This window comes from Anopheles aquasalis, chromosome 2 (assembly GCF_943734665.1).
Source record: "Anopheles aquasalis chromosome 2, idAnoAquaMG_Q_19, whole genome shotgun sequence".
Taxonomy (NCBI): domain Eukaryota; kingdom Metazoa; phylum Arthropoda; class Insecta; order Diptera; family Culicidae; genus Anopheles; species Anopheles aquasalis.
The window spans coordinates 58,190,647-58,200,646 of record NC_064877.1 but is presented as its reverse complement, the minus strand read 5'-3'; the positions used below and the strand labels follow the sequence as shown (position 1 = coordinate 58,200,646).

The following is a 10,000-nucleotide window of genomic DNA, read 5'->3' as shown; positions in this document are numbered from 1 at the left end:
GCACAATAGTAACAACATTTATCCATCGTTACAATGCTATTCTGGATCCACTGTCGCCACTTAATTCAACAAACGTGAATGTTAAAATTCTACCTATTATCCTTTTTGATTGGACTTGGATGAAGCTCATGCTCTTCTTTTCCATCGTTTGAAGTACAATTTGAACCCATTAGGCCACAAAAACGGCATTTTAGCCTCCGTCCGTCCGTTGAAATGTTGTTTGATTAGTACCCAAGGGATCATTAAAACTACATCAGACAGCATAATGATGGCCACTCATTTCCTTTGAGTGATCACTACAAATTATGGTCATTCCGGTGCAACCATCCTGCTGGCGGTCAGAACGATAATAGATTGATTTAGTATGAATTAAACCCGAATGTGAGTTTACGGTTGCGTTGAAATCCATCGAGAATATTTCATTCGAATGCTAATGGATTCGTGCTATGATTTAATATGTTTCCGAGCAATGTTTTTAAAACTGGTTATGGTAGGACCACTGATAAACTTATGCGTGATGCTTCATACATACATTTGCCAACTAGCCCCTTCAGTTGGGCAACGTTGCACGAATTCATCGACTTAATTATGCTAAATGAATAGAAGCTTTCGGTTCTTGCTAAACGGTTCTAAGCGTTCAACCTGCGAACCTTGTGCCATTGCTGATAGGCTCGTTCTGAATACTGTTTGGGAAAGCATGTAATCCTTCAAGCATGACCAGCGTTTTGCGGTTTTAGTTTCTGTTCAATTATGTTAAAATATGCGGCTCATGTTTTCTCTTATTGGAATGCCACTAATATTCTATACTTGTCTAGCAATACAAAAGTACTTCTAGAATTAAATTAAAGATGGATACATTTTTAATGTTTCAAGTAAAAAATCAACAGAATCCTTATTTCATATTGATTTTCATAAAATCATTAACTGTTTGCGCCATCGATTTTCTGCAACATTCTTGACTGTTGGATTATCTGACGTTTGCTTTGGTTTATAAATTCATCTGAATGGTAGAACATTTGGACATTTGGCTGGAAACATTTTAGAATAAATCTGCTAAGTGATTCTGCTCATTTAATGCACGTGAGTTATGTTGCTAATTAAATTTATTTTTTTATTTGATCAGATTCTTTTCACTCAACAAGCTACCATTTATTTAAGAGAAAGAGTGGTGTATCCCTCCAGAAAGAAACGGGCTCAACTAAAATTACGTTTCTTTTAGTTTATTTGCAGTTTTATTCATCGTAAAAATGAACCCAAAATCAGCTTCAAACGAAACCTTGAACCGAATATCGGCTCACCACCCAAAATGGAATCGAATCATCCTGATCGATTCGTCTCTCCGGTTGTTTGTTTGATATTCTACTTTTGTTCTCGTTTGTTTTTCACTCACATACCACATGTTTGCCCAGGATACCGCGTAGCAGGATTAAAGCGTTCCTGCCCACAAAACGTCGTCCATTCGAAACGATTGCGCCAAAGTCTACAGCTCTATCTATTCCTTGCAAACTGCATCCCGTGTGCCGCAGGGCGACATTGGGGCCAAGATTGGTCCCAGCTTTCGGTCGGCAAACGTACCTTCACACCGATCCATAATGTTATTTCGTCTAGACACTGCGCGCCTTTAACACCCTGCCACCACCATCCGGAGGCCCGTCCCGGGAGCACGAGCTAGTGGCGCTACAAATTGAATAATTTATCGTCAAACAGATTACGGCGGCGTGCATTATAGAAATTGCTGACGCCTTTTGCAAAAACAAACAAACCTGTCCAAAGGGGTTGGGGAAACGGGACACGAGACTTGTTGAGAATTGGTCGAATGTCGAATTGGCCGACAATTTGTCAAATCAATGGAGACGCCACAAACAGCAAAGTACTCCGAACTTCCATATAAGAGATAAGTTAGTTCCCTATTTACAATTGAGTTCTGTCGAGTGAGCTTTGATTAAAATTCCGCTTGAAGATGGCACCGGCCGGTGTCGGCAAAATAGACGAGACTAAACAATCCGACATCTTCTGTTCCAATTAGTGGACCCCATTGTTCGGTGAGTATCAAATTTGCATTTTGATAACCATCGCCCTGAACGCCGGACTTCACTGAACCGATCAACTGGTGCCGCCAAATGCGCCACAGGGCAACATTAAAATAAGTGAAAAAGTCTAAAAGCAATCCAGCGCGTGATGGCGATAGGCGACTCAAGCTCAAAACGATTTACCTCAAAAGCCCAACAACCCAATCCTCATCAACACTCGCCGGCGGGAATCCGTCCGTGATCCGGGACATGCGAGACGTTTGGGGGTGCGGATGAGGCCCCCGGGGATTTGATTTAAGTGCATGGAAACAATAGAGAACCAGCAAGGTGGGAAGGTGGAATGGAATCGGGCAGCAATTGTGTTGGGAAAAATGTTAAATGGTCGCCACCGCAGCAAATGAGAGCTCGAGCGTCAGCACATCGTTAGCATCGTTTTCATCTGATGCACCACCCTACCCGTAGCTCGAAGGATAAACAATAGGGAAAATCAACTTTGCTCCATAATCAATTTGCATATTCCATTAAAATTTGGTCAGCCATTTGCTATCGCTGTTGCCACGGGGGCTAAGCTTTAGCCAAGCGTGCGTTCCCGGGGGGAAGGGATGCTTTTTCGAGGTTTCAACCCCGCTCGCTAAGTGCTTTAAAGCTTGATGGAAAACCAGCGTGTAGGTTGATCCGGAAAACTGTTTGCAGTTGATGCTTCAAGGATGTCGGTCTGATGGAAGGCTTTGTGTATGGAAATGGAGACTTCAAGGAGTTTGTGCGAGTTAACACCACAGAAAACTAGGTTCGTTTGCCTTTACTAATGGGAAAACACACACCCTTCAACATGAATAGAACAGTTGGTATTACAGAATGATTGACCAAAAATGTGTAGCAACAAATAACAAACAAGAATTGTGAGAATTAATATCATTTCAATTAACGTTAATAAAAGACTTTAATCAATGTTGTGCTTAGTTGAAGTTAGTTAGAATTTAGTCCTGAATTCTGGCACCCCAACACTGTAATTGCTTTTCAAGCGAACACTCAGAAATTAGCCAGCAACACCATTACAACACTGTTCGCTTGCAAACAACTCTAACCTGGCCATTGACTAGAGAAAGTTTTTAATAAAATCCCCACCCCCTTCTCATCATGCTTTAGGAGCTTCATTCAGGGTGGAGTGGAAGAGAGGGACTTCCTGAGTTCCTCCAGTATACCGTTGACCATCGCGCATTCATTGCATTCGTAGGTATTCGATCGGAAACTTTTCCAGCTGATTAGCGGAAGGAAATGCATTAGTTACACTTCCTTCCTGGATTGTGTTTCGAACCTCTCTAACCTCGAGGTGCCCCCGGGGGGAGCTGAGTACCGAGTTCACTCAACTTTCATCCACGGTCCACCAACAATGGGCTGAACAATGAATCTGAAAAATTATCGGAATTTCAAAATTGAATTTCACCAACCACGAGAGTCGGTGGCGAGAGCCGGACGGATCCGTCCAGTCGGCTTGTTATGCTGACGCAATCGCCAAAGGACCAACCAGGACCAGGATTCAGTGCGTCCTGCTACAGGCACACCACAATTAAAACAATTGAACCGCACCACCGTTCCATCGCAGGATAGCGCCGGAGTTTCAACGGAACGTTGCACTTTGACGAAACTCGAAAGTGAATTCGTGCGCGCACTTTGTTGGAAAGTTGTTGTGCAGCGCTAGCAGCAGTAAGCAGTAAGCAGAGTTTGCGTTGCGAGTTTCAAGCTCTCATAATTAGTGCTGTCATCGGTAAGCAATCCGAGGCTTCCGGTTGTTGATCGTGGAAGCGACATTTATGGAACTGAATCGTGGCGAGAGGTGCGACTTGTCAGCTCGTGCACGAGGACAGATAACTTGATGAATTTTGAAACCATCACCGCACTTAGTAAAGGTTTAGCGAAAACTTTCTCCTCTTCGCAGTGGTTCCTGTGATGGTGACGAAAGACACCCAACTACCTCGTCGTCTTGTCGACTTTGGGGCTTGATTGACACAAACTCAATTCGGATAATTAAGGAAATGCTAAAAACGGTCCATGGACTCCGTACGTGCGCCAGAAATATCTGTTTCATTTTTTTCGGGACAAAAGGAATCCGCAATGGAACGATAAAATACGCGACCGTTGCAGTCATTTATCACTTGCGACCGGCCTTTCGGACTCGTGAGGCCACCCAGATCCCCCCACCCCACCCCTTCCCACGTTGTATTCGGTGTTGCGATGCTTCAATGGAATCCTTTCGCGTTCGTGCGGCTTTTCGCGAGTTTTTGTTGCGAGGAACACAAAACAAACAAAACTTCCGTGCCTTTGCTATTCGTGTTGTTGTTGTTGTTGTTGTGCGAGACTTAGAAATCAATCAGCTACAGTGGCAGCACCCGCAGCCTCGGGGTGGTTGATTTGAAAAGCACCACCCCACCACCACCAGCAACCACCGACCACATGGTCCTCCGCAATCGAATTCGTTGAATCACGCACACCACCGACTAGCGAGGCGGAAGCGGAAAATCAACGCAAAACTCCGGGAAACCCGAGTTTCCCGTTCTCCGCGCTTTTCCGCTTTCCTTTTTTTTTGTTTAGGGTTTTCCGGCCATTTTCCCCATTTCATTTCGCGTCGCGACCCGGACCGGCCGGTTAAGGGCGATGCAAACTGATTTGAATCCTGCTGGTACTGCCGGACGATGTATGGCAATGACGAGCTCGCGGATAGACGCGAGGAAAGCGCGAGCGCCCGCGTGGAACGTAAATGACTTTTGTCGGTCACGGGACCGGTCAGGAGACCCGGGAAGGTGAGCGGCCACTGATGGCTTTCCGAGGCAGCAGCTAGCCAGCCAGCCGATGTTGGTCAGGACGATTGGTTTTTGTGGCTTTGACGCAAGCATATGGACTGCACGTTCGCGCTCGTATGTGTGCTTGTGTTTTTTTTTATGCAGGAGCACATTTATTTACTGAAGCACTGGGATTGATTGTGGGTGCTTCTCCTTCTTGCTTTCTGCACAATCAATCCTGGGTGATCCGGTTCGAGGGAAGAGGGCAGTAGTCGTTGCCAGACACCGATGGTGAAGGTAAAAAGATCATAGACAGACGGTCCCGGGGATTGACATCCTACAATCCGTCTTTGAACGGTGTCGCGACGGCCAGAAATGTTTACAATTTGAACCTTCCGCATTAGTAACATTCTATTTTAATTATTCGTACGGCATCTCCTGGTTCCTACTAGTAGTATAGTGCAAGCATAGAGCTCTGGTTAGAGTCGATACCATGAATCTTTTTTGAGGACAAATACTGAAAAACTCGGATAAAAAAGAGTTTCGGCATTTGAATTTCGTCCTGCAGAATAGCATATCAATTAGTTTGATTGAATTTTGCCTTCTGTGCATATTATTTAATTTCTTTTAAGGGGGGACTTCGGTATTTTCGGGCCAAAAAAGGCCCGTTTTTAACGATTTATTGTGACGTAACCATTCAACTGTATTTTTTCAAGTAAATGACATAATAATCTACAACTTTTGAAGAATATTTGGTATTGTTTTGAGCAACATTCAATGAAAAATTAATCCATGCCATCTAATTTAGGCAGTCGTGTCTTCGAAAAGATACTTTTTCTGGTGCCCATCGTAGCTGCGTGATGGGTCATCAGTAAAATACAAATCGATATTCGTTAGAAAGATTATAAGTTTATCTAAGTAGTCCCGCAGAGTTTTTGTTGATATTCCTATTTTTGGCAGATTTTTGAAGTTGAAAAAGTGATGCTTTTTGTGATTCTGCCATGAAAAATGAACTTTACAGATTTGTTTATAAAAAAAAGTATAAACAATTGAAATGATATCTCGACGGGGTTACCTGGCAAAAAGTGTACAAATTATGTGTTAAAAATTTCAAATCGATCGGCCCAGTAGTTTTTACGGTACGATGGACACCGACTTTGAAAACGTAGGTTTTGGGGAACGCTCTTCAAAGAAGCGAGCTCCACAGAGCCTTGTATGAAATGCGGATTTTCAAAAATCTGTATCTTTGTCAGTTTTTCCTCGATTGATCCAAAACTTTTACACAATACTCTTGAAAGGATCAGCTTTCAGGGAAAAATGTTAAAAACATGTGTCACAAATAAATATTAAATACCGAAGTCCCCCCTTAAACACCCATACTTTGAGACACATACTACACATACACGTATTTCAATAAAACAAATGAACAAACAATAAATGTTGATTGTTGAAAACCAGAACGTGAAAACCAGATCCAGATCCTGAATGATCCAGAAACTACAGAAGAAATTCAGAATCACACATGAAAAGGTTTAAAAATATGCGGGAATCTATCTCCCCACAATGTGGTTCTACAGGGTGTTCCATTTTTAAATTCCGAAAGTAATTTGAAATTAAACACACTTAGAATTCGAATTTCGATGAAACTTTTACATCAAATTAAAGTTTATTTTATGCCATTTTTGTGAAATACAACTTCATTCAAATGCTCATGTAGGGCTTCCACGCACACCTTGTTCCGGAACAGGTGATTTTCGATGACTTTTTGGCACATATGGGGCGGTATCTCGGCCATAACTTCACGAAAGTTGTCTTTCAAATGTTCAAAAGTTTGCGGAGAGTCGGCATAGACACGGTATTTCACATAACTCCACAAAAAAAGTCTAACGGGTTCAAATCGCAAGATCTGGACGGCCAATTGGCATCACCAAAACGCGAAATTATGCGTCTCTTAAATTTCGTTCACAATATGGCCATGTTCGGCCGTGTTGGGTGGCACGTGGCGCCGTCCTGCTTAAACCACATGTCATCTGCATCCATATCTTCAATCTCAGGCAAAAAAATCGGTTAACATGCGGCCATAGTGCTCATCATTCACAATTACCGTCTCGCCGTCGTCATTTTCAAATAAATACGGCCCGATGAGTACGACGCACATTACGATGGTGTACAGGTCTCAAAATACCCGCTACGGATCCAGATTGTTCGAATTTACGCACTACATTATCAATTGTGTGCTCTGTAGGCCGTCCATGACGATCAAAATCCGTCCGTAATGCTCAAAAAACATTTGCCGATGTTTCATCATTTTTATAGTATAATTTAACAAAATTAACACGTTGTGCGATGCTAACACGATCCATATTGTAAAATGGCAGACATTCAACTAACGATATGACGTTTTGGTTAACAGCTATGGCAAACGGTTATCAGCGCAGGGCTCAATAGTTTCGGTAGCCCGAAATGGAACGCCCTGTACATAACCATCGTCACTTCTTGCCACAATCAGACAGGAAGAGCATTTTATGATAAGCAAGCACGACGAAAGCGAGTGGATTACGACGATCACCGAGCTACTGCTGCGAGACGAGCTGCGCGACGTGGTCAAACTGAACACACCGCGCTTAGCCTTATTGCTTTGCCGGAGGTCGTACTGATAGCACGCGCTATCAGCGGCGCTCCGGCGCTTCGGCTGAGGCCTACTCACTTCTCGGTGACGATCGCAGCTACAACGCACAAGCTGTGGTCAGAGTCCTGTGTTTCTCGTTTTTTCGATCGTCTGCGTTTGTGCCTGTAACTTTCTTTGGTAATTCCAAATGATTTTGAGTGTTTTTGAAGAATATTTTGAGGAAGTGTAGAACGTGAAGTTGTTAAAGTAGGGGAAAAGTCAGCTGGTGAACCCCTTAGAGACTCAACAATTATTGCGCTTGTAAATTGTGGTAAATTGGTGTTCCGAAGCCCGTGGCAGCACGGCGCATGGTGGATTGCGGTGGAGGACAATGTTTCGATTCCAAAGACAAACTTTTTCTTATAAATTTTTTCTTAAAATTATCTTTATTCATTACATTTCGTTACGCAGTGAAATTTGCCGGTTAATAGTGCACCTCAATGAGAGTGACAACAGTTTTACAGTTCATCCTTGAAAGTATTTCAAATAATACCAATGATTTGATATCGGTGGCATGCTTGTAAGGTCCGTTCAAGGACAACTTACGGGCACCAAAACCGTAACACCACGCGCCGTCGAAATAAACAACCCAAGGAGTATAGGAATACGGGTCATGATTTTTCGCCGAGAACTGCTGTCCCTTGTGGTGTACCATTGCATCGCCTGCTGTTCCACTGTACGATCCTAGCGTCTTAAGACTGTACTCCTCACTCTCACTGGCCTCTTGAAACGAACTGTAGCGAGCGTACCCGTAATTGTCATCAAAGTCCTTCACCTCCAGAATTAGTTCATGTGCTCGCGCCGTCGTTGCAGTTGGTGAATGTGTTTCAGCCCGAGCCAGAATTCGTTGTCCGAGGCACCAAACACTCGTCACGATATTGAGCCCAGTCACGGTAAAAATCGACTGAACCGTCGTAGCGATGTTGAACCACTATCCATCCACCTCCAAACTTCTCCTGCTCACAATACACTTTAAATGGCGAAAGTAGCGTTCTTGATGCGGATGTGATATACTCCCGAAACTTTCGATGGTGTGTCTCAACAGGATGAATTGGAAGGTAACTTGGGCTTCGTTGTTGTTGTAGTAGTGGTTGGCGTTGGCGTCGATGATGGAGTTGTCGGCGGCTTCTCGTAAGTACATTGCTTTTTTGTAATTTTCTCGTAGGATATCATTGATTTGAAATTGAAGTTCCAACAATTTACGATCCATGTGTTCTAATTTTGTCAGAAGTATCTCCAGGTGTCCCAGGAGACGGTGTTTGTGAAGCTGCGTCCGCGGTATCAGAACACTCGTTAGTGGCACCTACATACGGATCAACAACAACAAAAAAACAATAGAACACAGATAGTCAACTTCATTGTTGGAGAATGAAGCTCTCTACAACGAGTCAATTGGAGGTCAAGTCGGAACTGTGATTCAATGGTTTTCCGAGAAAGATTTTATACTCTAGTGCAGATAGTGTTTATCGTGAGGCAGTTTGGGGACCAAATTTGCTGGCGGATGTGGTATCTGCCGCCATCATGCAAATCACGGTAACACTTCTGCTACATCCGTTTACTGTCCATTCTCAGTTGACATTGCGTTGCAGTGTTGCCTTGCAGGATGCAAGGTTCTTTGGAATGGAGGTACTTGGATGATAATCGATTGGTACAGCACTCTTACTCCAGTTCATTATTTGGCCATCAGTGATGTGCTTTGCCACAAATTCGAGCAAGCCTATGGCCAGTCACGATAAGATGCCTACGAAGACGCGTCACTTCCGTTAGATAAGAAGCAGACGACCGCCTTCACAGCGAATGATCGTAGCAGTTCTCACGGTCCAATGAGACCGCAGTAGTTATCGTTAGCTTCCGCCTACTCGAGGTCACTGCATGGGCAATAAGCGCTGAAGTTCATAGCGCTTGGTACAGAAGACGCGGAAGAAGCTGTGGCAAATTTAGATTAACATCTTTTAGTTCATCGAGAGCATTATAAGGGACAAGTTCATGGATTGTAATGCGTATTGCCATCGATGGTCGCCGCAAAGGACCTTCCTGTGCAATGAATGGATGGATCCTTTACAAGGATATTCCGGAAGCACATAAAATCAAGCATAAGAATACAGGTAAGCACTGGATGTTTGATGACCGCATAGGACCACAGCTATTGGATGATAATTTTTGGACTCTCTATCACAATTCATACTTCATTTCTAGCTTACAAAGAACGAACACTGAGATTATTGCGGAAAATCTATCTAAAAGAAAAAATGCATTAAAATAATGACGACGGAATCTATTTTTAAAAAAACTTTGCAGTCAGACATGCAACTTTACAATTAGAACGAAATTGCAATTGCTTTTCATAGAGTAGTATGGGTATTTCAAGCAGAGTTTTCTAATTTTCATCAAAAATGTTGTTTCTTACTCAGAAATAGAATCAATATAGAATCTCAGAATATTAATAGCTATATTAATAACCTTTTATCAACCAAGTTATAGTATCTCCCAAAAATATTTATACTCTAAAAATATTAAAACTTTTC

The 10,000-nt window shown here is 43.0% G+C and overlaps 1 long non-coding RNA gene across 2 annotated transcripts in view; it reads left to right on the top strand.

The window, feature by feature from the left end:
• Positions 1–8,059: 8,059 nt before the first annotated feature.
• The window catches only part of LOC126571842 (uncharacterized), a 3,160-nt gene continuing 1,219 nt past the window's right edge, over positions 8,060–10,000 (top strand). Inside the window, exons 1-2 of one of the 2 annotated variants that reach the window (XR_007607924.1) lie at positions 8,060–8,606; positions 8,716–9,580. This is a non-coding gene — a long non-coding RNA (uncharacterized LOC126571842). Of the gene's footprint in view, positions 8,607–8,703; positions 9,581–10,000 lie in introns of both variants that reach the window. The other variant, XR_007607923.1, reaches the window with a different exon arrangement.